The sequence below is a fragment of the Ciconia boyciana genome, chromosome 4 (assembly GCF_034638445.1).
Source record: "Ciconia boyciana chromosome 4, ASM3463844v1, whole genome shotgun sequence".
NCBI lineage: Eukaryota > Metazoa > Chordata > Aves > Ciconiiformes > Ciconiidae > Ciconia > Ciconia boyciana.
Window position 1 is genome coordinate 98260467 of NC_132937.1, and position 27618 is coordinate 98288084.

The 27618-nt window shown below is 39.6% G+C and overlaps 1 long non-coding RNA gene across 1 annotated transcript in view; it reads right to left on the bottom strand.

The window, feature by feature from the left end:
* Positions 1–1012: 1012 nt before the first annotated feature.
* LOC140650908 (uncharacterized) overlaps positions 1013–27618 on the bottom strand; it is an 84890-nt gene continuing 58284 nt past the window's right edge. The window contains exon 4 of the long non-coding RNA XR_012042195.1: positions 1013–2481. This is a non-coding gene — a long non-coding RNA (uncharacterized lncRNA). The remainder of the gene's footprint in view (positions 2482–27618) is intronic.

Genomic DNA, 27618 nt, shown 5'->3' on the forward strand with positions numbered 1-27618 from the left:
GGGAAACATGAACCAATACAGGAAATGTCAAAATATAGGCAATTTTATGAGATTTAAGAGTAGCATCAGGTCTATTTTATTAAGTTCATTGGTGTAAGTTTACCAAGACTTCTGATGAAAGGTTGTCTTTTCAAAGATTCTTTGTTCAGAAAAAATAGTGGGTTTATAACATACTGTCGTGGACATAATATATTATAGCACCTTTGTAGATTGTAGTATTATTACCTACACATTGAAAGTTTGATTTCTTTTTGATAGCTTGACAGTGATGCTCCATTTTTATATTATTCCTGGTGTTTCACAGAATTTGTTTCCTGGAGCTGCCAAAAAACAAGCAACCAGAATCTCTGCATCAGAGCACAATTTTTTCACACCAAGAAGCTAAGGAGGCTCAGGCATGAGTTCAAGATTTATTTTTCAGTTAAAAAGGACAAAATGCACACAAAATAAACACAGACACTTTACAGAGAATGTTTCGCTTCCATAACCCTTTGTCCAATCCCATCCCAATGTAGAGTGCTGCATGTCTTGAATTGCATCCATGAACGAGCACTTAACATTATTTGCGCAAGTTTTGTTTGTGATCCTTAAAGGCTTTTTGCTCTGTCTGTTTTTCAGCAGGTTTGTTTTATCCCTCTATCATGCCATTCTGTGTATCTCAAGTTCATACCTAGTTCATTGAGACAAATGGTAGAGGTCAGTCACATGATGGCTGTCGCACAGAAGTTCTCTTATTTCCCTCACTGTTTGAGCCAGCCTGGCTCCAAAAGAAGCTCACCTCAGCGTCTCAGAAAAAGAAAAGCTGCACTTCACCTGAGTTTTCTAATATAACTGTACCCCCTCTCTGCTTTTCATTTTAGTCCATCTTAAAACAGCATTTACTCTGCAATTTCCACAAGAGAAGACAAGAATAATCACCTTCCCTCATGCCAGATTTATTCCCATTTTTGTGCCATTTTCCATGTCAGTATGCTATAATTTTATTGTTATTGATACCAGTTAATAGAAAGGATTCTTTTTCATGCATTGTAGGTCAATAAGCATGCTGTCAGTTCTCAGTAAGCAAACAAAAAATATGTAAGTGTAGAAAATTAGGTCTTCATGCATCTTCAGTCTCTAAATCAAATTCCTCCTTGAGGCAAAGCAATCCTCATCCATGTGCCTGGTGGGCCTCTGCTGTACAGAGATCTAGAGTATTCCTTATTTTCTTCAGTAGTGCATTTATTTATGTTTTATATTTGACATGACCCAAGCTTCTTTAATCACTTTTCCAGGGGCATTCCTTGTGACATTTCATGGCCGGATCACTGAAGACTTGTGAGTCAAGGGCTGCTCCTGTCCAACCTGCCCTCTGAAGTGATGTTGTTTTCCCCAGCAAGCTGGATAAATACAACAGTTTTTTTGCCTACACCTTCCTCACTTTCCACAATGCCTTCTTCCCTTCTCAAAGACAAAGATGCCTGATTAGCCAGCATCTTTCATTCCTTCTCCTCTTCCTTGCATGAAGAAGTCCTAATGCCCAGGTGATTCCTGAACTGGATCTATGACTTTTTGACAGATCTACTTTCTGTCCTCAGCACCTGACAGAGTAGGCTGATGTGAAAAAGCTGAGACTCATGGAAAACCCGAGTTACATGTGCACCTTTGCTCTGGTGGGATCCTGAAAGAATGAGGTCACGTTCTTATTAGTTGTATTTATGGCAATGTGCTCATAAGTGAGAAAAAATGTTAATCTAAGAGGCATGTCCCACAAGCCTGGTTACAGTGGCTTTGTTCTCTACGCTGCCATTTGCCTTTTCTTGTTCATAGGGGTGGTTGGCTACGGAGGGATCATGACCAGGCAGGTAAGGCAGGGAAAAATATGTAATTATTGCCCTGATCTTTATCCAGTGCAGTGGTTCCCCTGGGTCACATAGAGGTCACTGAGATCATCACTTCAGGCTGATCTAATTTATATCAAAAGCTATTTGAGCCCCCAGACAGTTTGTAACTGATGGTGTGCTGGACTTGCCTCACCTCTTATTCTAAATTTGCATTTGCTGCAGTTGTGGAGATCAGACCCAAATGTTTTGTTTGAAGAAAAGCTGAAATAAGAAGTGCTGTTCAAAAGCATGGCCTTGAAAGAGGCATTGTGCTGGTGGCAATCCAGTACTACTCAGTGAAGTAGAAAAATGGGTTGGAGACATAAAGCCTGCTCCAGGAGAGGGAGAGACAGACCATTAGCATTTGGATGTCTTTCAATTATTTCTTATTTTCTTCTTCAATTTTTCTTGAGTAAACAGCCAGCCTGCCTGAGGAGTTCATCCCAGAGAGACTCAAGGTGATCAGGCATTGAAGTACTCTGTACCAAAGTGAGAATCCTGTCCAGGAGAGGAGCATGAGAAGTTGCCATCAACAGCTCAGACAGTCCTCCTGAAGCACCATTCATCTTCTCCAGCGCCTGCTGCCCAGCCTCTTCTCCATCGAGAGCACATCATGTGCCTGAAGATAAGAGCAGGATAAGGGCACAAAACCATCAGGTTTTAATAGAGCAAAGGCATTAGGAAAGGAGATATGAGCATAGAAATAGGGAAGAACGTGATTGGGCATGATGGAAAAGGAAGGGGAGAGAAAGACTTGGTGAGTCCTCTGGTGCAGGCAAGGAGAGACATGAAGCTGCAGAAAAGGCAGAAAAGACTGTAAAATCAACACTTGAACAGTTATTTCAATTATAGCATTTGAAAACATATGCAAAGGTGGGAAATCACTTGGTACCTGGCCTTCTTAATTCCATGGCAAAAGAGCATAAGAACATGAGACTCCAGAGATGGAAGATAAAACTAGTGTTTGTGGTCTTACAGGAGACAAATACTAATGACGAAAAGAAAGACCAAGAGTTTACATTATAAAAAAACATAGCTGTAGACAATAATCCCAGTAGAAGTAACACTGTCAGAAGTAAAGAGCAGAACGCACTGCAGAAATGAGACACTGCCAACCTGTAAGTCTTGGAGAGTGCACAACCTAGGGGTAGAGGTCAATAGAGAAAAGGGATTTGGTGTGCAAGATCATAGAGAAGAATCAGTTCCAAGTAGAGATGAGGTTGAAAGCACATCACTGCAGTAAGATGTGAGAACCAATGAACTATTTTAGGACAAATGATAAGGAATAGGAAATGAGAGGCAGCAAAAAGGAAGTGCTAGCTGATTTGATGATTAAAACTAACAGAAGAGAGATTAGGGGACTTGAAATACAAATAAGGGGGGGGGGGGTAAGCAATTAAAAGCAAAGGGGAGATACAATAAAAGATGTGTAGTGACACCAGTCACAGGGGAATACAATTAAAACAATTAAAATTCAGTTTTTACAAAATTATATTGTCTGATTGCTTTTGCAATAAACATTTTCATCACTTATTTACATTAACTGAATCTCACAGTATCTAATTCTTGCTTGACAGATAGACAGCTGAAACAGATAAGCTGACAGAGCCACCTACAAGGCAGAGGGATTTGAGCAGAAAATGGCTGGCTGAAGAACTGAGCACATTGGCCTGGAACCCTCAATTTTTTTAGAACTGCCAAACAGTTTACCCTTGTTAAATGAATGTAATTTGAAAATACATGTTTTTATTTTGATATTTGAAATGTATGCTAATTTTTAACATAACCTTTAAAATTAGCCTTATTCTAGGATTTTAACCCTATGCTAAAGTCAGTTCTAGTATGAGTCACAGAATCATAGAGAAGTCTAGGTTGGAAGGGACTTCTAGAGATCATCTGGTCCAACCTTCTGGGCCTTGGATTAGGTTATCCAGGGCCTTGTCAAGCCAAGACTTGAGTATTTCCAGCGAGGTAGACTCTACCACTTCCCTAGGCAAATTGTTCCAGTATTTAAGAGTGCTCTTAGTGAAGTTTTTCTTGTATCCAGACAGTATTTCTCCTGAAGCACCTTGTGCTCCTTGCCTCGTTTCCTGTCACCATGCATTGTTGTGAAGCAAGGACAGCTTCTACTCTATAACAAGCTTTTAGATATGAGATTACTTTGATCCCCTGAGCCTTATCATCTCCAGACTGAACAAACCCCATTCCTTCAACCTTTCTCCATATGTCAAGTTCCCCAGCACTCTGATCACCTTGGTAGCCCCAAATTGGACCCCCTCCAATTTTCCAGTGCCTCTCTTGAAACTTTTTAAAATCCTTTCACAATGTGAAAATGTGAATTGTCTCCTGTGAATTGATGAAGGAAGGACACCTTTACATGCTAATCCTACTGATTCTTTTTGATATCACCAGTAGCCATCTATCTTCCTTCTTATCATCAGCTGTGATAATCCATAGCTTCTCCATGTCCTTTCTGAGTCTTTTCTCCTCTACCATCACAACACATGCAGGTTTCCTGCCACAATAGTTCCCCTCAGTGTTTAGTCACATCATCCTCCCCATTTTTTACTGAGCTTTGTTTTGCATGACAGTCGGGCAAGAGGCAACATGTGCTGACTCTACCCATAATGGATGACATGTTGGCTTCCTTATTTTGTAAAGGGTACAAAGTGCTCCTTTTCTTTGCAGAGGACTGTTTGCTTTAAGAGTTTGGAGGAATAAGTTGTATTATGCTTGGGAGGAGATTCCTTTCTGAGAAGGTCCTTTATTGGATAAGCATGCAAAGGCTGGTGATCCATGAGAGTCAGAAAGTAAAAGGTTAAAGGTGAGAGTGAGAGAAAACAGGAACAGTTGAATTCTAGACAGAAAGCACTGTCTAGAATTAAGAGAAATTGTCAGCAAGGGACCAAAAGAATAATTCAAGAAACATGATGTCACAGGTTGTCTGTGTCTATGATATTAATGATACTTATGATTTATTGCTCTTACTGATGGCCTAAAGAATATGCAGAAACCAGGGCAAAAATAAAAATCAGAAATGGCAGATGGGGACTTATTCTAGGGTAACCTTCAGCAAGACTTCTTTATCTTTCATGACTTTCAGAACTGAGATTTAGAAGTAAAAAGCTGTTCTCTGGATACTTGGGTAGACTTTGAACAGAAATAGGTTTTCTTCACAGCTTTTGGGCTTCTTTGTTCAACAGAGGCTGCTGCAGCTGAAACTAAGCACAAAATGTAATGCCAATACATTCACAGTGCTGTTTCCCAAGACAATTAAATGTATTTGTTCACCAGCTTTGGCACAATTTTAATCCAGATATTTAATCTAGGTTCATCACAAGGTTGACAGCCCACAGAGGAAACAAGTAGTGATCTGGAACTGGATAATAAAACAGAATAACTCGGAAATGTGTAACTGTGTAGATCTGGAATGAGAAAATTTAATTTAAGATAGGAAGAGCTGAAGGACTATACAGAGACCCTTCTTCCTTATAAATGTGAGCCCTTACAGGGAGGATTACACCACTTTAGTAAGCACATCAGGTCTGAGATCTTTAATGCATAGAGAGTGTGGCATGCTACATAATACTGTGACCTTAAAAAAGGTGACTAAAAGCTGCTGAAAATGGAGGACACGCAAGCCCATATGCTGTCACCAAACTCAAAAAGAGGCAATGAACCGGAATGCTGCTCTGAAGCAAAAGAGGGACTGAGATATGGGCCTCTGATGGCCTCTTTTCCTCAGCAGAAGAAAAGTTCAAAGGGTGTAGAAGAAGGCAATGCAGGAGTCCAGCTGACTGCACAGGGAACAAGAATGAGGTTTTTCTGGATTCCAGGAAAAAAAAAACCACGGAGGAAAGAGAAGAATCACGTGAGAGAATAGGTTCTGGGGAAGAATAGGTAGCAGAAAAATTTAGTAAGGCTGAAGGTAGAAAGAGGGAAGGAATACATTTAGTGCAAATGAGAGTGGAAAAGAAACAAAATGATAACTTTTTGCCTCCCCAAACCACGAAGAAGTAGATTCTGACCCCTATTCCTGCTGAATGGTTACTTACAGCAGCAGTTTTTCCATTGAAGTCTTAAGTTACCACTCAGCATGAGTAAAGATGGCAAAATTAAACTTTTTTTTTCTACTAAAAGCAAGTATATATACTTCAATATTTTCCTAGATTTAACCTGCCAAGCTGCAACTGCTGTACTGGTCAGGTATGTGTTGTTTGGGTGTGAATAGGGCTGTGCTGGGGAAACCATGGAAAGATTTGGTGCATATCAAAATATCTCAGGATTGATGGAGGAAGGGGAATGAACATTTTTCAATGTGAGGGAAGATAGCTGAAGTCCATGGCTTAGAAGCTCATGATGTAGCAGAAGATAGAGGGTAAGGTACGCTGGAGTTATGAGCCTGAGATTCAGAGCTAGACTTCTGCAAGGATCAAGAATATTTGGCCATGCCATTAGGTCAGATCTATCTAATATTTTCAGCAAATTGTGTGATATGACCTATCCCCACAAATCACTACAGACTGCTGGTAAAAGGAGTTTTCCCACCTAACATTGCAGTTACATGAAGCTCGCCTCTGTGAAACCAGTACATCACACCGAAAAGTGGAACAAATGCACTTTCGTGAGCCTCCTAGCTGTAAAACCCTAGCTGTGCTGGGGTTCTGCTGTCTTCCAAAAGGTACATTAGGATGCATGAACCTGTTGACATGTTGAACGTGCTTGTGCTGACACATCCTGAAAAGGGTATGCCATCTGAGATTTTAGCCCCTCATGCCACTTATTTGCATACCGCTGTCTGAGGCTACCGGGAGTGTGTATGTATTCTATGTATTTGCTGAAATAAACAACATGGATAAGGCTTCTCAGATGCATTGTCAATGGGGAGTTCACTGACTACACAAGATTTTACATATTTTGCAGCAAATTCAGAGTTCTAAATACAAAACACTGCTCACAGAGACACCAGGTAGATTTGTGACTCCATCTGAGGAACCTGGGGTCCATAAACCAGTGAACAGATCACCCTCATCCATATGAAGGTTTAGATTTCCACTTCTCTAGGAATATTTTCAATGATAGTCCTTCTTAAATAATTGCAATGCAAGTGTTATTCAATACAAGTCTCTGATATGTATTAGAATTTGCATTATTTTTAACTCTTTCAATTAAATGTCAAACAATTTCAATGAAATGTCAAAAGTGAAATCGCTTGTAGAAAACAATGCAAGATTTTTCCTGAACGCAGTATAACTTTCAATTAAGTGGAAAGAATCTCACGCATTGATACAGCAAAAGAATCCCAACCTTGTAATACAACCTTTACTTCATTGAACATTAATAACACTTGAAAAAAATCCTATGAGCCTGAGTGAAGTCTTGGGTCGCCTGTATTAGATCATATGTAATTCTGCTAAGTTACATCAGGGCAAAAATGTCCGAAACACACAAAAGGAGGAAAACAGCATGCAAAGTGCTGCAACAGAAAGCATTTGAGTAGAAGTTTGATCTTTTGAGAGATTTTGATAACCAACGCTATTTCCCAAGTAATCTTGAGAAATTTTCAACAAAAATCATAAACCCAATCTGCCATGCTGTTTGTCTCACTAGAAGCTTTCATCCCTGAAACAAAATGAACCAACTGAAAATTTTCCACAAATTAAAAACAATAGAAAATGTTCACAGATATTTTATATTTTTTTCAAAATAATATGTTCAGAGCAAAATTAAGGTGAAATTTTTTGCTTCTTCTAGAAAATGAACTCACTGAATTTATGGCTAACTTGATCATAGTGTTCTCTTAAAGTGCATGGAAAAGAAGATTGATGATGAGTGTATTTACTTCCTCATCTCACATACTGTATGAAGTGATTTCAGCAAACACTATTTATTCTTAGATACTACGCTACTTTCAAAATCCATTCTTGTCTACTTTATATCTAATATGCAAATGTCAAGGAACTACTTTCCTGGATGGGACAGATCAAGTCTGATGTACAGCAGTTCATGAGTGGAACACCAATAATGTGCAAAGCCTACCAGTCAAACATTAACAGTGTATGTGATGCATATGGGGAGCTATAGAATTGTAACCAATTTCCTCCATAGGGGGAGCAAAACACACTGACATTCTTTGTAAATTTTAGCTTTCTAATATTGCTTTGAAATTTTTCTTCCCTTTAAAAGTGTTTTCCCAAATAAAAAATCAAAATTGAATCCTGCTGATCCGCCCTATGCTCATTCTGGTGTAAATCAGGTGTAATTCCCTCAAAGTGTAGTTATACCATACCAAAACTGATGAAAGGAAGACTGAATCAGTTCTAAAACTATTTTTTCTCTATCAGTGTGGAAAGGACATTTGTGGAAAAGCAAAAAATTCACATCAGTGAATAAACATTAAAATAAAAATAAAATATTTCTAAGTATTTCTAAATATTTCTGATAAAATATTTCTATTCAAAGTTATCTTATCTTTCAAATAATTCTGCATGGAAAAATGAATCTGTTTCAGTTTCAGCTGTAAGTTTCTCATGGGAATGGGAATTGATACAATAAATAGAAGCAGCTTATTGTTGTTGCTCTCCAGTCTTTGACTTACGTTGCTAGAGCTGTTTCTCTGAGCTCATCCCTCAGTGCTCATGGTTAAAAATCTTTCAATGCAGAGAAAGTTAAGGCTTCTTTTTCAGTTTTGTGTTTCTTTTTAATGTGCATTAGCTCAACTAGCTGCAAAATGTCTTGAAATATATTTTGGAGGGAAAAACAAAGCAAAAAAAGTTATTACTGAAATTATTTCCTCCCTCCCCCAGCAAAAGAAAAGTCTCAGTCACAGTGAAAGACGAAAAAAATGCACATGAATCAATTATGAAAAAGAGAAAGTTTCTTTGAATGAGGAAAAGCTGATTGGAATTAAGATAGGCTTTGTTCATATCTGCAAGGTACAAGGAGAGGACTTTTCAGTGGAACAGAAAAGGGGGATTTGGGAGTGTTTGGCTGCTTAACGCTATAGTTCTTCAGAGCCCATGTGAAAATTTGCTGCTAGCTATTAATCATCATTGTGCCCCTGCAAAGAAGCTGTTACAATGATGACTATATGTCATTATATTCCCACTGTAAGTAACGAATCAGAGAGCTGGGAAAGTTGGATGAGAGCGGCTGGCAAAGTTTTAAGCAGCGGAATCTATTTAAATAAATTTACATCACATTTGCTACTTTCGCTGGTATGGGAATCATACTTTAAAATGAAACAATATGCTGCGTTCATGGGCCCTGGTCTTTTATTCTCCTGTCTCTGAGCCTACTTTCCAGGTCAGCCTTTGCCAGCGCTGACAGCACGCTTTTTCTCATAGCCTCTCCTTCTCATAGCTTTTGGTTGCTTTCAAGTTCAATTTAGCACAATGAAGTTGTTATGCATGACAGTTTGGAGAGCAGAATAGGTGGTGTCTGAGCCCGCTGTGTCGCTACAAAGTGGGCTCATTCTCCGCAAGCCGGCTCAGTTACTGAAGCCTTGCTGGTGGGACACTGCAGTGGACTTCCAGACGTTCCCATCCTGACGAAAACAATTAGCTTCAAACTGCAAGAAGCCGCGGGGTCGCCCTTTCTTTCAGTGAGACCGCGCCATTTAATATGCTGCAGTGGATTTGAAATTCGTGTTGATTTATCCTGTTGTACTCTTCTTTTATGGTCTTTATTTACAGATGTGTAAAGAAACAGGGAAAGTTTGAGTCTCACATGGTTCAAGAGCTTTATTAGAAATCTAAACCATTGTTTTATGTTTATTTTATAAAGAAATAGAGTTGAAACATGTCAGGCTTAATTCCATTAGGCTGAACTGCCTAAAAGAGAGCCCTGAGGTTCCTCGAACAGAACCTGAAAGTGTCTCTTCTGCTAACCATCAGCAACAAGCCAAACAATAAACAACCCCAAAACGTTCAAGATGCCAACACGGTCATCTACTACCAGAATACCGAAAAGAGCTAAAAATAATTTACAAATTTATGCAAATATTAAAAATAAGTTCATTTTGACCATGTGTTGAGGTACCGCAAGCCGCTTGTCTATGCCAGGCACAGCTCAGCATGTCTGGTTGTGTTCATTGCTAATGACATCTTGGGCTACCGAATTCAATAGTACAACACAGTTACCACTCCTACAGGATAAATATTACTTTATTTTTGCATGAACGTAGCTATTAACACAATGATAGCTTTCTTTTTTTTTCTTATCAGGCACTACTAGCATTGCTATGACAAAGCAAGTCAGTTGCACACTACTTGACTGTATGCTGTTAATAGATGAGCTCAGTTTCTTAGATTCCCCAGTAAAGAATCAGTAGTCTTGATTACGGATCTTGCTAATTACTGGGTAAACCCATCATATAATTCTCATTCTAGATTAAAAATTAGCTGAAAGAGTATTTCAGCAAACCTTCCATGAAAGATTGCACTAGTAGAACACTAAGCTGCTCCCACCCCCTTTGTCTCTTCTCTCCCTATCCACCCCCTGCCTTTTTTTTTTTTTTTTAATCTGCAAGAACAAAATATTACCTAAATTCCTTCTTCATAAACTGCTTGGTTTGGCTCTGTGCTGTTGAAAGGTAAGATGAAATTATACCATCAAGTCTTTTATGTCTTAAAACTGATTTCTGTTTATCTAAAGAACCAGATAATGTAATTAAAATGTCTAGTTTTGAACAACACAAAATGCGTCTATTACAACTCCAAAAATGTTACAATCTGGTCTAATTGCAGTTTGAGTTTCAGAAGGTTGATTTTTACTGCTGCTAATTAACCTTCCTCCAACAATATATGAGTATGATTTGGTGTAATTAGCAGGCTATAACAAAAATTAAAATAATCAGTACTACATTTAAGGCCGGATGTAGACTTCTTGGTCAAAAAAGGGAGAGGCAATTAGAATTCTTGGTTTCTGATATAATTTATATGAGTATGTCAGACCACCAGAGCTATTCTTAACTGCTAAATACAGAAATTTTCTCTGTCATTCATTCACAAAAGGCCAAACATTATTTTTGTAATATTGCTGCAGCTAAATATTTCCTTTATTAATGAATGGCCTCATGTGAAGAATGTGTGATACATTACGGTGTTTACTCCTTATTTAAGAAGTAGAAGTGTGCAAACGAGTTGTGTCAGTGAGGAGCCAAGTTAAACTATAAAAGAAGTTGATGCATGAACGAGCCTTTAAAATCACAAGAAGAATATTCGCTTGATATATTTTATCCAAACAATATGGCTTTGTCGTACTTCTTTAGACATCAGTGATGTAGGTCTCACTGATTTTATGAGTAGCAGATTTAGGCCTACAAAATGGAAAAAAGTCATTGAAATACAAAGTTTTTCAGGACAAAATGGAATACAAAAAGAAAAGAAAATAGGAAGAAGCAGAAGAGCAACACAACACAGAAACCAGTTTAATCCCAACACACAATCACTATAAATCAGGAATGCCCCAAGCAAGAATGTACATGGTCATGTCAATCAAAAAAAGAAGTCTCATTTTAGGCCCATAAAAATAAAATGTTTAAATTCTCTAAGTCAATTCTATAACCATTTTGTTGCGGTCAGTGCCTCAGTGCAAGAGGCAAAGTTTACAGGAAGAGTTAATATCTCTTATGAGGCTGGGCTGTTAGGAAGTGTTCATGAACCTGAAAGCTTCCCTGTTTTTTTCAATGTGTCAGTTGGGTTAACAAAAGATTTTACTTCTCCTATAAACCTGTTTAGAGGTTTTGGAAAATTTTACTCCTAAGTAACCTGATTTTCCAAAAATTGGTTATTGCAACTCCTGTTGATGCTAATAGGAATTACTGGTTTTACAGCACATCCAAAACAGGCTAAATCAGACTCAGAAGCCTAGTTTTCAGCTTTTGTTTTTACTAACATGGCCTTGTAATTAATCCAGAAATACAGATGCTGATGACAGAAAGACACCCACACATACACTTGTTAAGTAATGTTGTGATGTTGGTAGTACATTTGTGTTTGCACATACATGCATACAAAGTGGTGGAAAATTTGTTATGCAGATAACCTTGCTGTACTACACCGATGCTCTTTGCTGTTGTTGTTCTATTATTTCACAGTAATTTAGCACTGCTTTCTCTTTTCTTAATTTTCCCAACAAACACAGCACAAAGAGTAGTCAGAGAAGATTTATCTGGGTCCAAGCCCATTGCTCTCTGCAGAGTATCTTGGACCACAGTCATGGTGCTGCCTAAATCATCTCCTGCAAGCAGAGCCAGATGCACAACATAGCTGGTGTTTCCATCTCCTTGGCACTCAGAGTGGTGTTCCTTGTGAGGAAACTGAATTTTTTTCCTGTTACCTGTTTGAGAGTCAGTTTGGGGGTGGAAGAAGCATGAAATATGACTTTGGCAGTGTATTAGTACCCTCACAAGAATATGCTATTTATACCTGGACTTTTAAGGATCCAGGTTGCACTGCAACCCATAAAACTGGAAACTACCCAGAAACACACATCGTTCAGGTTAAACCCCAATGCCTGGCAAGGCTGAGTTGCAGAAGTTGATTAACTCATTCTGGAGAGATGGGAACTCAGTCAACCCCTAAATGCAGACATTGGCTTTCTTGCAAGCTGCAGGACATCGTTGGCTTCATCTATACACCAGGATGCACTGGTTTAAAGAAAACTGGAAGAACTGGAGAAAAGGCTCAGTTAAACCTTTTCAGTTGCACTGGTGTAGTGTGACGTGAAGTCAAGCCTTATGCACTTGTAAGCACAAGGTAACAAACTTGGGAACCTTTGGATGCATGATCATGATAGTACAGGAACTGTTTCGCTGCCTTGGACGTACAAGGGAAGCATTACACAGACTAAGTGGGATTAAATAGCCTCGATATTATTTATAAGCACTGCAAAGGAACCATCTACTACTAGATAGCGTATTTCTAAGGAACAGCTGTTTTAGCTTTCAACTGCACTGGTTATTGACAAGTTAAAGCTGGATCTCTATCTGAACCATAACACTTAAAGGAGTTAGGCCTCCGCCTACCAGGTGTGTCCTGTGATGGCTGTGAAAGAGGCAAAAAGCCTGTCAGCCACAGCCAGATCTTTCTGGCTACCCCTCGGGAAAATCTCTCCTGCCCTCCTGCTAAGGTGGGTTACCAGGTGTCCCGTCTGGTGATTTTAAAACATGCTAATTGACCCAGTGACGATGGAGAGGTTGAGATTGCAGCTTTCCACCGGATATCCAGATTGAATGAAAAAGCTGCAGGTGAGTTCTGGCAGGTAAAGTGTAAAGCCAACTGGAGGTAGGTGGGACTTCCAGTGGAGGGTAGATTGGTGGCACCTCACCTGGAGACAACCATTGTCCTCCAGAGCAATCACACCATCACCTGAACATCAGCTGTTACCTACATGACAGTATATGTTTTCATGGGCCAAATACAGTGCTTCACCATTGCCAACGACGCTTTGCTTGCACAGCCTAACACGAGCCCTTATCAGGCCGGTTCAGATAGCTGGTGTGTAACTGGAGATGGTTTTCAGCTGGTGCCTATTCATTGGTTTCTGTCAAATTAGTTTGGCAGTCTTGGGCTGGTTCCCCATGGACAGGTGTCCATATCAGAGAACGATGGCAACAATTGACACTAATTGGCATCCCTGTCGGCTGTCTCGGCAGCTTCGCAGCCTCTAGAGGTGGTCCCTCCTCATCAGACAAGGCACGCTGGTGGGAAGTTTGCTCTGCGGCAGCCTCTGCTGCACCAGCGCTGTGACAAAGGAGCTTGAGCAGTACTCGGGAAAGCATACAGGAGGAAAACATGAGGAAATAGCTTTGTATGGTAAAACCTGTATTTTTGAGTAGAGCATTTAGCAACCAATAGCTTTTGATATGCAGCTAATGCAATGGTGAAGTTTACTGTGGTGGTGAGGTCTTGCTGCACATATTTCAAGTCCTTGATCAAGCATCAAGACAAACACCAAAACAAATGTCTCCTGAGCAAGTTCAAAGAAAAGAAACTTTCCTCTGGCCTCATTGTGCAAACAGCAGTAAAAGGAGTTTTAAAGTTTCCTCTAGTACATCGCGTCCAGCCTCACTTATTTTATATTTTATCCGCTGTACGTTGGTTTGCCAAAATCAAAGTTTTCAATTAAAGAACTGCACTTACAGGTAAAGTATATTTTTTGAATAAACAATCATCAGCAGTCTTCGTAGGGCTTGTGCAGGAAAGCAGTTAATGAAGATGCACATTTGCTGTTTTCTGTATCAGCATACTTTACTACCAGTCTCAGATAAGCACCACAACTTAAGTTGTCTTCCAAAGTTTGGCAACCTTCAATAGATTCATTAGTGGGTTTTTCTTTAGGACCAACGAAGCTTAAAGAGCCCCTAACAATGGAGCTAATCACTGTCTCTGCCCTGACCCAAGCTTATGTTTTCCCCTTTTTCACTGCAGACTCTATTTCTGAGCAATTGGACTTCAGAACAAATAAATATCTGCCTTTTTTCCCTTGCTTACATCTTTTGTGTATATTTTTTCTCTGCAGCTGCCTGTATTTAAACCGGCATGGTAAATGTCAGGGTTCTTCAGGTAATCTTTCATTGGACACAAATGGCCTAGCATTAAAATGCAGATAATGTTACCTCAATTAGAGAACACCGTGCAAAACTTTAAAAAGACATAGCTAAATGTTTGGACTAAACAAGCAAGCCTGCGTTGTTAGGAGCGGCGTTGGGCGAGCCGCAATTTCAATGGCTCCGCTAATGAATAAACGTGAGACTGTATCAACAGTCCCGAACAAGCGCCCGGTTTGTGTGCACGGGGAGTGCAATGGTATCAATTGACTGGCTCTTTGTGGCGGCTATAAAGTACCCTTGAATGTGTCAATGGAGGGAAGGCATGCGGACAATGAAGCCGTGACAGCTGAATGTCAGCAGCAACCTTGAACCTCAACCGGTCCCACCGTCCCAGTGACTCAACTCCAGCGTGGACACGCGTGGACGGACGGATGGACCTTCGGCACCGCCTGTCACTTCCCCTCCTCTGGCTCCCTGCACTGAAATGACAATTTCACCACGCGGTGAGACCCTGCTAATAAGCACCAGGGAGCGTTCACTTATTAGCAATGTTGCTAACGATATGTTCAGCATCCTAATCAGGCCCTCACTGGCAGTTGCACAACAGAAAACAAAAACAAAGCCAGTCATTGCTGATCAAAGGTTGCCTATCAGCATCTGCAGCCAAAGGAGGCACAAGATGCTCCGCTGCGAAGCAAGGGCTTTTCTTCTTGATTTGAGTGTTGCATTTTGGAGACCACTTCTTTTATTGATATAAATAGCACATGATTGGTTAAAACACTGTGAGGAAGGAACAGTTAGCATCTGGCATGCAGTATTTTCTAATGGAAAACAACAGAGTTTTCCTAAAGATCAGCCTTGTGGATTACACATTAATAGTACGCCGTTAGACATACACAGACAGACACACACAGTATACAGCAGAGATCTGCAAAGCTCTTCGTGGCAAAGCACATCAGTATAGACCAGCAACGGCATCCTTTTGCTATAGGTAAACAAGTTGGCATCCTCTATGGAGGATATGCTTTGGCCACTCCTGCGTTCCCCTCCCTTCCAGGAGGGATGTCAGGACAAACGCCCGTGCTGAGGAAGACAGAGTCTTCCCCCGGCTCCTCATTCCCATCTCATGTAGTTACGCTGATGGCATGGCAAATTACTTTTTAGGGTGGGAAGGGGTAATACACAAACAGCAGGGCTCTTCTGTTTGCACTGAGTATTAGTTTATCGATAAATTAGTGTCAGGAAGAAATTTTCCTGGCATAGAACAAAGACATTTCTCCTTTCTCAAGCATCTGGCCCATCACACCAAGCCCACTGAGCAGTCACACAGCATGTTTGCAAGCTTATAATTTAGGATTAAATTAAAACCAAGTCTGTTTTTAGCTTACCGTGGCAACGTTGTCTTATTTTGGTCTCATGCTTTATGTACGGCAGACAGCAACGGAGGATAGCTTTTGGAGAGATGGTATAAACGAACACAACTCAAAATGAATCACAGGTCATGAGCAATTTCTGGCTGGGACTAGGTCTCCCATAAAGTAGGAACTAATGGGGGAATTTTTGCTGACTGTTATGGGGAGTAATCCAATCTCCTCTTTGGCTCTGGACATGGAGAAAAAAATAATGAGGAACTATACTACCTAAAAAATTCAGACTTGTTTCAAAAAAAGCCTTTTCAGCATTTCTACATTTTTTCCTTAGTTTTCTGTGGATTTTTTTTCATTTTTTCAGTGAAGCACCAAAGCAAAAATCAAAAAACATTTTCTGTTTAACTGGGTTTTTTTCCCTGGCTATAATTTTTGCATTAAAAATGGAAAAGACTGACTCAGTCAATAAACATTGTTGGTCTTCATTCTCAGTGACACATACTGGGAAAATGGATTAATGCTTTTCTAAAAATTTTAATTTTTAAAATACCTTTAGTGTTTGAAAGAAGTATTTTGACAAATTATCATAAGCTATATAATATTCATGATTTGGCAGAAATATTTCATTTATGGGGTGAAATAAGTACCTTAGATTCTGATCTTTCCTGACCATAAGCAACATAGGCTGGCTTGTCATTTGACTGCTAAGTCTGCAATAGTATGGCTGTTACGAAAAAGATAATTTGTTAAACAAGGATATTGTGAACAGATCAATTGGAGTCTATACTTCAAGGAAAAGAATTCACAAATATTGCAGAATAAGCAAACTGTGGAAAAACTTCCCACTGCGATCAGGGCAAACATTTAGTCATAATGAAATCAAAGTATAATGAGCCATTGCTTTTCTAAGTGCATGAAGTAACAAGTCAGCCTGGCGCTTTTCTCCCTTCATAAACACCAAGAGGTAGGATGGCAGCAAGTACAACGAGGATTCCCCTAAAAGCCATAGGAGCAGCCTCCATAAAATGGAAACAAGGAAGGCTCAAGGCTGGGAAATCACACGAGCCTCCACAGCACGCTTTCCTTGAGGTTTTCCAGAGAATTCTGCAAGGAATTGACAATTTATCAGTATTAGCTTCCATCCTCAGCTTCCATGCTGCTTTCCAAATGGCCCTGTGAGCTGTTCATCACGACACCAGGAGAGGCTTTGCCAGTGTGACGTCCAAGCCACTTGTGTTACTGTGCATCCTGTACATTGTGCATATCCTATAGGGCTCTGCAAATCCTGTCACTGGTTTGAAGGATCTGCTGGATCCATAGGCCTGATCCCATTCCCTCTGCATGGGCTATTTTGTTCCCTTAGAGAATAAAATGGAGAACCTTATGGCACTCCTGAGGTTCTTCTCCCTCTTAAGTAAATTTATTTGCGAACAGAATACCGTAGTTTTATACTTCTGCCCAATAATAATTGCACGTGCAGTGTTGGCACAAAAGTGAGGTTAGTAAAGCAAAATCTGTAAATTATTTTATCATCTAGTGAGAAAGGTTTCAATTGGCTTTAGCTGCTAACAGAAAGTCTGGAAAATAATAATAAACATCGGTTGTGGCTTACTGCATATGGGTAGGAGCAGTTCTCAACTCCCGCATGCAATCATCTTGCACCTTTTTAGCAGGTACAGCGTGAGCTAAGCGCAGTGGATGGACAACATCCCTGAGCAATCCAGCAGGCACAGGGATGCAGGGAGTGAGGGTTAATTTACTACTGGAAGAGGTCACCTACAGATCACTATTCTCCAGAGCAAGAGGTGAGCAAAATAAAAAATAGTGACTCCCTAGAAGTCTCTCTGACATGAATTAGTGCACACTACTTACTGCTTAGGGATGGCTGTGCAAGCAGTCGAGCCCTAAAAGAAGAGGACTTCACTAACAGAAATGCACATGTGTGTTCCCTTATAAAATGAGTAACTCAGTGGATCTTCCTGCACCGATAACTTAGCAGGATCTTTATTCTTTTTAAGGGGCACTAGTGCTTCCCATAAAAGAGAGATGACATTATTAGAACACAATAAAGTGAACACTTAGGAATATAGGTAACTTTCATCATATAAGTAGTCCCACGGAAGCCAACAAAGCTTTGTGTGCTTCACTGTTTGCAATTCCGAGCACTTGGTGCTCTCTCTTTTTATTCTGAATCATTTAGGTTTATGTGAATTATGTTCACTCTAGAAATATATTATCTAAAGATTTTTTAAAATTTATATTGACACTTACAATATACAGTTACAGCATAAATTTTATGAATGCCAGAGAGTAAAGTACCTTTTCCAAATATACTGACATTCATCATGAACTGACATCTCTGCAAACTGCTTCTGTTTCTCTCATGTTCACATTCATTGTATCTGGGCTTAGTCCTGCAAACAATTACTTACCCCACTAACTTTATCCATGGAAGGATTCTCACAGTGGTCTGAGGGCCCATCCTTGCCAAAACTTGTATGTGTGAGCACTGTCCTTACAGAAGAGAGCTTTCTGAGTAATAATTTCTACTTGAGGGACTTTCACATGACGCTTAAAACTAAGAATAGTGTCCTTCATTAAAATGTGTCACCTAATCTTTCATTGGGAAGATACTTGAGGAAATAAACATAAATAAAATAAGAATCAATTGGAAGAGCATGCAGGTAGCTAAATTAAATTTTAAATACAGAAAGATTTAGGAATTAAATTCAGGCTAATAGGTCACTGCAACGCCTACAGCTGGAGCATCCATTTTTGTTATCCCACAAACAGATGCACTCAGCAGATTTGATTTAACACAAATGTATGTGGTGATGTCTGAAAATACACCAGCCCTCATAAAATAGTAAAGAAGCATTTTTCATGCACTACTATGGCAAGTTACCTAGAAAAACCTAATAAGGCTGCAAAATAATTTACTTAGATTAAGAACGCTTAGCGGCGTGAAGTACGTGATCATGCACAAGCATCTGAGGATGAGACTCACCCCTTCCCACACGCAGGGTGAATAGGGTTTGCACCAACATCTTTAGGTTAGGAGTGACTGTCCGGGCCACTCTGTACGTGGGGCATTCTGGCCACTGCATCCATACCAATAGGAACAAAACAACCCCTCCCAACCAATTCTCATTGCTCTGTGGTTTTATGTGAAAAGCACTGTGAAGAACACAACCCGGCATCTGGGGTGTGCAGCGGCCTTTGTTTCATGGCTGTTTTGTGCACTCAAAAGGGCAGGCAGTTTTCTATATGAGCACAGGGATCCTTGCGGAGGACTTTCACAGAACGTGACTCGTTGGATTTAATAATTATAGATGGTGCAGGTCAGCGCAGGATTTGGGCCATGTCATGGTTCTAACAGAGCGATACTGCACAACTGTATTTTTATAAATCACAAGTATTGAAATAAGAGAGGCTGAAGAGTTGAAAGCAGGAAAAAATATTGTTACGGTGCATACATTGCTCAGACTATTAAACAGTGTACGTATAATTATGTTTGCAACAAATATTTTCAAAATAAGCATACAGGTGATCATTTTAAATACACTTTTAAATGGGTTTTGTGGCAAAGCTGGACCGGGCAATTTGACAGTGGATAAGTTCCCCGGGTAGCACGCAGGACTGGTATCTTCTCTCCACCCTCATGCAGGTGCAGTGCATAACACATGAAGACTGTGCTCTTGTAAGGCAGCCTGTGGTTCAACAGCACAGTCTTAGGCTACCTAAGGAAGGGTGGCTTAAGCTCTCCTGATAAAGAGAGTTTTCTTTGGCCCTCTCGTACCCAAAAGAGCAGCCACATGTGCCTACAGCACTTCTCCGGAGAGAAAAGTGCCTCCCAATTAGCCTTCAAAGCCCCGAGATTTGCACCACGCAATGGAGTGCCTTATTGTGTCCTGTGCAGCTGAAGTAAAGCCTGGCAGTGCTCAAGTGAGCAAGCGCTGGCTGCAGAGTGAACACCAGGGACCCGGTGAGAGCATCGGTGGCTGCGGAGGCAGGACAGCTGAGCATGGCCACGCGAGTGGGGAAAACTGGAAGAAACCACACAAGATGAGAGTCAGAAGGATGGAGGGAGACTTCAGCGGTAGGGATGCGGGAGAAAATGCAATGGGAGGAAAAGAAGAGGGGAGGGGAGACAAAATGGAGAAAACAAGAGGCAAGGAATGAGGGGAACACCTCTGAAGGTAAAGTGTGTACAAGACTGACAAAAAACAGTAATGGAGAGCAAGAGGAAAAAACAAAGTCATGGGAAATAATAAAGTACATTTGTGAAAATTAATAGAAACTCAACAGAACTTAATAGAAAGGTGAATGATACACATGAAGCTGTGGGGATGGACATGTCTGTGGCACAGCTCAGTCTTTAGCACTAACCTTTTTGTAAGAAAGCTGAACAACGAAATTGAAGTCACTGCTGGAAAACAGGTCTAGAGACAGACCACGTTGCTATTTAGATTTCTATATGGGTGCCAAATTTGAAGGGGAGTGGGAAGTAAAGATATTGTGGCCTCCAGTATTTTATGTCCCTCTCTGTAAATTTCTAAACCAACCCTGACAGGGTTGACTTTTATTCTTAGCTTATAAAGAGTGATTGTTTCGCCTGAGGAATACACTGAAAAACAGGTATTTCCAAAATATCCCCCACAGGCAGAAACACTGAATTTCTTCAAGGGACTGCAAAACCTCTCTACTTTGGACATCAATTAATGTAATCTTTGCTCTGCAAAATACATAGCTGATGTTTTTCGAGTGTGCCACCTCATCGTGCTTTGCATTGGTTTGAGCAGAGCTCATGGGACGTGGACAGATGCAAGTCAAACCTGCCCAGTGCCTGTTTCCCCTCCTTCATCTAGTGCTTCACCTACCCTGTGCAGTAAGTAGGACTGGTGAAGAGACGTCCTTGGGATAATATCAGTATTATCCTGTTCAGAGCCTGCCCAGGACATCCTCCCAACCATCACCTGGTGTTCACCAGCTCTATGCCCACACGTATGGTTATCCCACCCCATCTCACAGCACAACCATGTGTCTTAGTTGTTACCTACATGAGAACCTTTAACGTAATGCGCAAGCATTAACAAATTAAACACTTCGACAGTCTTGCAAGGCAATAAATGTTACCGTTTACATTTATTTCAGTGGGCATGAATCTGATTAGAGTGAATTTAGCCTCATAAGGCAGACCTTCTTCACACAGAAGTCTCTGGCAGGGCTGAGAACAAAACCCAGGTCCTATATCTTTGTTGAATTATTTTCCTTATTCTTATTCTAAGGGGGAAAACAAATTTACATGGTATGTACTTAGGAGAAAATAATTTGTTACAATAAACACTGCACATTTCAGAAAACCCATTCTCAACATAGCAAAATATTGCTCAAAAACCCACCGAAAACCAGGGCAAGAAAGTTCTGTTCACTTTCTCTCCCACTCAGCAAAGCACTTAAACCTGTGTATATCTTTAACTTTGAGAACACACTTTAAGTTTATCCTGCTCATGAGTTCATGCCAGATTAGCTGCAAAGTACTCAGTATCTTCCAGTATTGCTCCAGTGATTTTGTTAGGATTTTTAATATTCCTTTCAGCATCTAATTCTGCAATTTTCACTCACCTTACATGTCATTGACTAAATAAGTAGTGCTGGGGAAGACTGTTCACAGGAGTACTAGAGAAGTAAGTAAAAAATGGCATATTCAAAACATTATTAAATGATTCATTGTAACCAACACAGTAATATTTTATCTTAGTGGCTTTTTATTCTGCTTTATTTATTATCTTTCCTAGTAAAGAAGGAGAAATGAAAACACAAACTTTATAAATTGTTGCTGGGGGCGTTTTTGCTTAAGCTTGGTAAGAATGAGTCTGTGGTTTTGTATTATGCTTGATATTTTCCTGTATATTATTCATTTTTTATAGTAGCAGTGTACTAATACATGAAAAACATAAAATGTTACTTACAGATGCAAAAATTTTGAGGATACTGCATATATTTATATGCATATTTATATATAATGTAGTAAGTGTATACATAGGGATAGGTATGTATATGTGTGTATATTTATATATTTACTTGGATACTGCATATATACATATGACTGTATAATATAGTAAGTGTGTGTGTATATATAGGTATGTATACATGTGTTTGTATATACATGTACTTTCTTTTTTAAACAAATATTTTCTGATTTTTTTAAAAACATTTCGGGACAGATCTTTTTGCCTTCAAATAAAATAGAGATAGAAGAGGGACATTATCACAATATTTATTTTGAAAATACTTCAATAATCTCCTCAAAGGACTTCACATATGCAATCTAATTTTTCTGAAAAGCTACTTAAAGTGTAAAATATACAGTGATTTGGGCTAATTCTCCCTGGAATTTGAAGGCTGCAGTACTGCTGACTGGCCAGCAACAGAGTTTTCAAAAAGTGGTTATCTTAATATTCTCTATGTAGATCTGGCATCAGCAACCACATATCTAAACACATGAAATACATAGATGATAGCACTATATACAGGCACCACACAGGATATTTAATTTCTATATGATACTAAGGTATGTTATGACCTCATGACATACCTGTGATAGTTAGCATCTGCTAAACAGTGCTTTCAGGTGCTGTTTTTATCGATCTTATAATTGTACATATAACCAGAAACTCTTCAAGGGACAAATAATCACCTATGAAAGAGTGCAGCTGTACTTCACATAATTCTCACGTATACATGATTGCATTAGCTATAGTTCTAACAATATATTTAACTGTTCTGTAATTGATAACAAATTTAGATTCTGTTATTACAAAGCTCACTTATTTGTGTAAAGAAAAATATGATCTCATATTTGCAAACTGCATTAATATTGGCCTTATGCTATTGTACAGCAAGCAGTACTGGCTTTTAGCAGTGCTGGCTCTTTTGCCCTTCCTTGAAAATAGCTGAAGGGCTGCTGCTTATTTTAACAACAACAAAAAACCCATATATTTTTGGTACTGAATGAACAGCTTCACAAAAATAACACAAAATCACAACAGTGGGCTTCTGACTAGTAAACACAGCACCAAATAATATCATGAAGATTATTACTAAAAGTAGGCTTTTTTTTCCTGTAGTCTCTCTGAATCTGCAGAAGCATTTCTCAAATAAAGACATTTCATTTCGATAGGTCTTAAATCATAAAACCCTGACAAAACACTAGGCCATTATGTGTTGAAAAGGTAATGCTAATCCTCATAATAGAAAGGTACTTTTTAATTTTTGTGAAATAAAATAAAAATAATGATGTGTGATAATGATACTAAAAATTGGAAAAATGAAATAAGGCATACATTCACTGAGATCCCAGGGGGTGGAGTCCTTGTGAAATAGGTCTTGTTTTTTCAATTCAAATGCATCATGAGCACTTTTTCTTCTTCTTGCCACCTAGGCAGGAGTGAATCAGTATATGGAAATAAATATACTGAAATCAAAGTTTTGGTAAATGTAACATAAACCCAGTATTTTAGCCTGTTAGGGACTTGGTGTTACATGCCAGTATTCATGAAGCTATGTGTTGTTATATACTTCAAATATTTATGCATTTTTTTTCTATAGCAGAGCATACTTGGAAAGAAGCTGAACTTTGCAAATGATACTCAAGTCATCCTTGCACAAAATCTGGCTGTCCAAAGCAGAAAATATAAAGGCTTTTTTTTCCAAAATTCCTGTTTAAAAATCAGATACTTCTCTATACAAAGTACTGTGTACATCCTTCTGCGTCACTGTCTTCTAGCAATAGGCTCCCTTCATCAAACCTGCACCTGAGGTTTCAAAGATAGGGATTTATTATGGATCTTTCTTGTACAGGTTCTACGCACACCTTGCAGCTCGGCAAACAGATCATTCAATTAAGGTTCTCTTGTTTTCTTTAGAGTATTAACATTTAAAATATACTCTACCCGTATCCTATGGTTGACAGCTAAATGCAGCATAAACAAAGAGAAGCTTTGCTTTGGGTCTATGCACAGCACACCCTTCTGCAGATGACTGATTATTTACAACAATGAAAATAATTGTAGCATCATGCCTGTCAAACTTCCCAGCCACTTTCAGATAAATATGTACACGTATCTGTGCAAGAAACACCTGAGAACTGTTTCCAGTGTTCAACTTCTTTTCATGTATACTCAGCTATGAAAACATAAAATCACTGTCACTCAAAATAGAAATATTTCTATGTACACATATCTACCTGTATCTTCATACAGGGATGCACATACCTTATGAGTGTAAGCATTTAAATAACCTCCAGCCTCCAAATTACCTATCAATATAAATTTAGCAAAAAGTTTTGTGTATATTTTTCCCCAATTCATTGTTCTGGTGTTATACTTTCAAGCACGCAAGCTCACACAGGTTTAAGTGTATCTTGACATGAAAGCATGCCTAATGCAGGGCTAAATCCTGAGTCCTTGCTGAGGATGTAATTCTACAAGGTACTTCACACAGATTTCCATTGTTTAATGCTAACCTTCCCCTGCAGACAGGGTAGTTTACAGGCTTGCGGACTGGGGGGGGGCCTTAATTCTTCAAACTGCAAGCACAAAACTCCTGTTGGCTCCACCAGAAATGGGATATGCAAAAGGTTTTTGGGTTGGGACTCTGATTGAGGCCACCTTGCTCTGAATGCAGAAGGATGAAGCAGGACTGGAGGACCAGCTTGTGAGCCCTGTGTTCACGGCGAGCAGCCTTTGGTCCCGCAAGAAGCACTGCTGAAATCAGTGGAGCTGCTCACGGAGAGCATCGTTCAGGGAGAAGAGCTCATAGCCTGTTCTTAGGAGTAACTCGGGGCCATCACACACTGGCATTGGTCCTGAGAGCAGATTGAGTTTAACGACACACAAAGGCCCACGTGATTATTCATCCAAAAGTATGCAATTGTATTAGTAGAGTGTGTAAGTGAACACTTTGGACAGGAGCGGTGCAATATTGTTAATATCAACATTTTCAAAGTACATGTTTCTGGGCTCTGACAGTGGCTGCTGACAAAGATCTTGCAAACGCAATTTTTGACAATCACAATTTGCCGGGTTACGGGTTACGGCTACACGGTCATGGCAAGATGTCTAAAAAACCCACAGAAAACATCACCTCGCCCATGTCGCTCTGTCCCCCTTAAAAAAAAACAAACAAATTAAACGCCCTACGCAGCGGTCCCTCCATGGTGGGATCTCGTCGGGGGCAAACGAATGCACGCGTTCCCTTTTGTGTTTGTTTCTTCATTAGGCTCTAACGGCACTGCTGCCCCCGCACTGAAGGTTTGATGAGAAGATGGTATGACAGGCTTGGCTTCTCCCCATGCAGCTGGCACCGCCGATGCCAAAAGCCGGAGCCTGCTGCAGCGGGATCAGGAGAGGCTCCTCCGGAGCACGGTCTGACCGTCAGTTTCCCACCCGCCTCCCAGAGCCTGGCTCCCTCCCCAAAGCCCCTTAATGAGAAGTGGAGGACAATGCCAGTATTGTTGTTTCTATTCGGGATCTGGTGGAAAGAACAATCGCTGTTTACCCAAGCATCCACGCTGCCCAAACCCTGCCGATAATTACTCCTAGAGCCTCTGATTAACTCTGCTCTCCGCTTTCGGCACAAAAAGCTATTGAGCCGGGACAGGACAACCTTTCTGTCTCTCCTGGTCTTTTAACAGTTTGCTTGAATATTGCCTGGGCCTCATCTTGGGTGCAGAAGTGAGGATGCACCTGAATCCGTGCCGGGCTCACCTGCTTCTGGTGAGCAGATGAGGAACCTGCACCATGGTACGGTGCTGGAAATGCAACCCTTCTCCTTCAAAAAAAGGCAATTTTGAAAAAGCACTCCTCCGATTTCTCATTCCCAGTTTTCTTTACAACTGTCAGTAATAAAAAAAGACCCTTCTAATTAGCACGGGCGTCTCTCAGCAATTTATCCTCACTAAATTTTTGCGGCTAAGTATGCAGCACAAAACCACCAGCAAATTGTAAGCATCACGAGAGCGGTGCCAGGGACTTTGTTTTGTTTTTGTAAACCAAGCAAAATGGAACTGTTGCTGAGTCTATTTCTAGGATGCTGGTAATAATTTTAGTCTGTCAAACCATTTGGTCTTTCCTCACCCGCCTCCCTTCATAGTCCCCCTATGCAGTCTGCTGCTAGTGCTATGCAAAACACCATCATGAATATGCGTAATTATGGAGATTCATGGTAATTTTTCAGGGTTATCCGATGTGACGTTTATAGGACAGCAGCATTCATCAATTTAAACGAGAGTGACAAATATCTTATCCTTTTTATTTCTATAGTATTTTTAATATTTCCTTGGTCTCTCCTGGGAGCAGTGTGAACTGGTAGGAATTTGAACAAAATATTTTAAAAATCAAATACTTTACTAGCATGCTACTTTTGAAAGCTTCAGGTTTTTTATGTATATGTGGTATGTGTGCGTGCATGTAAGATTGTCTTACCTTAATGCCAATTATTTCAAACAAATTCTTTGTGAAGATATTTACAAATACTATGAACAAAGTCTTTCTGTAGATATTTTACATGTTATTATTCCATTACCTACAGATAACAATGGAGAGTAAAATGTCTCTTGCATTGGACTGCTTTCTGAAAATTAGTTTGATCTGTCTAATTACTTCAGTAATTTGATTACCCACCTGATAGAGCAATTTAGCAAGCTTTTCTTCTTATTTTTATTTTAAGCCCAGACTTCTAAAACAATGACATTATTAAATTATTTGCTGTTAACTATGGCGAACTGCTATTATGTTCCAGATCTGTTGTACCTCCTAGAGGTTTGGATACGTTGTTTATTAGAGAAATTAATTGGGACCTAGTCTAAAAATGTACTGTTTGTAATGATTAGTAACTATGGGTATTTGTCTTCTTCATATTTTGAGTGGCTAGCACATCTGCTAGACCTTCAAATTCATGACATGATTTCATCTGAGATCAGTAAAGTTACTCGTAGATGAAGGTGCAATGCACTGCGAGGCCTCAAAATGTCAGTGGATATTCACCACACATTAGTATGCAACAGTAAGATTGAGAAGCCTAGCTTTTTACGAAAAAATAGTAAAATTGCCTGCTACACTGCAAATTACAGTATTACTGGATATTGTTACAGAGTTAATTAATTTGAAAAAAAAATCTGTTATTTACACTGCCACATGCCTCGAAATATTCACAAAACAAAACATGCAGCATCATTACTGTATGAATCCTTCAGTCTTAACAGAAAGTATTCTATGGTCATATACCTAAGGAGAAAAAATGTTGCAGGCCACATTAAAGAGAAAACACAATGCGCCAATTTTAATTGTATATGTTCTTAGTAGAACTTATTTCTCTTCATAAAATTTAAGAATACCTCTCACTGTCTCTCTTAAATACATAAATACACCACTACATTTGCACTTAGGAAAATAGATGTATTTTTTTGTTTTATTCATCAATTTCTTTAAGCTATTTTGTATGGTATTTTTAATGGGAGTAAGCTCAATCCTGTCCTCCATGTGTAACAATATAGTGGAAGAGGAGCTCACGGAAAGTCCTGTCTTTCATTATTGTGTGAGATCTCAGATTTAATTGAGGAAATTAGCCAGAAGATAATGAAACAGTGTGGGAAGTCTTCATTTTGTATAACACAGGGGTGCCAAATCTAGCGTTTTACATGTATTTGTTTCAAGTGACTGTATATACAAACAGTATAAACCTGACTGTGACACACTGCAAATATAACTTACTGCTGCGTTACTGCATATGAAAGGACTGCAAGATGCTGCACCCAGGCGCATGGGCGTGC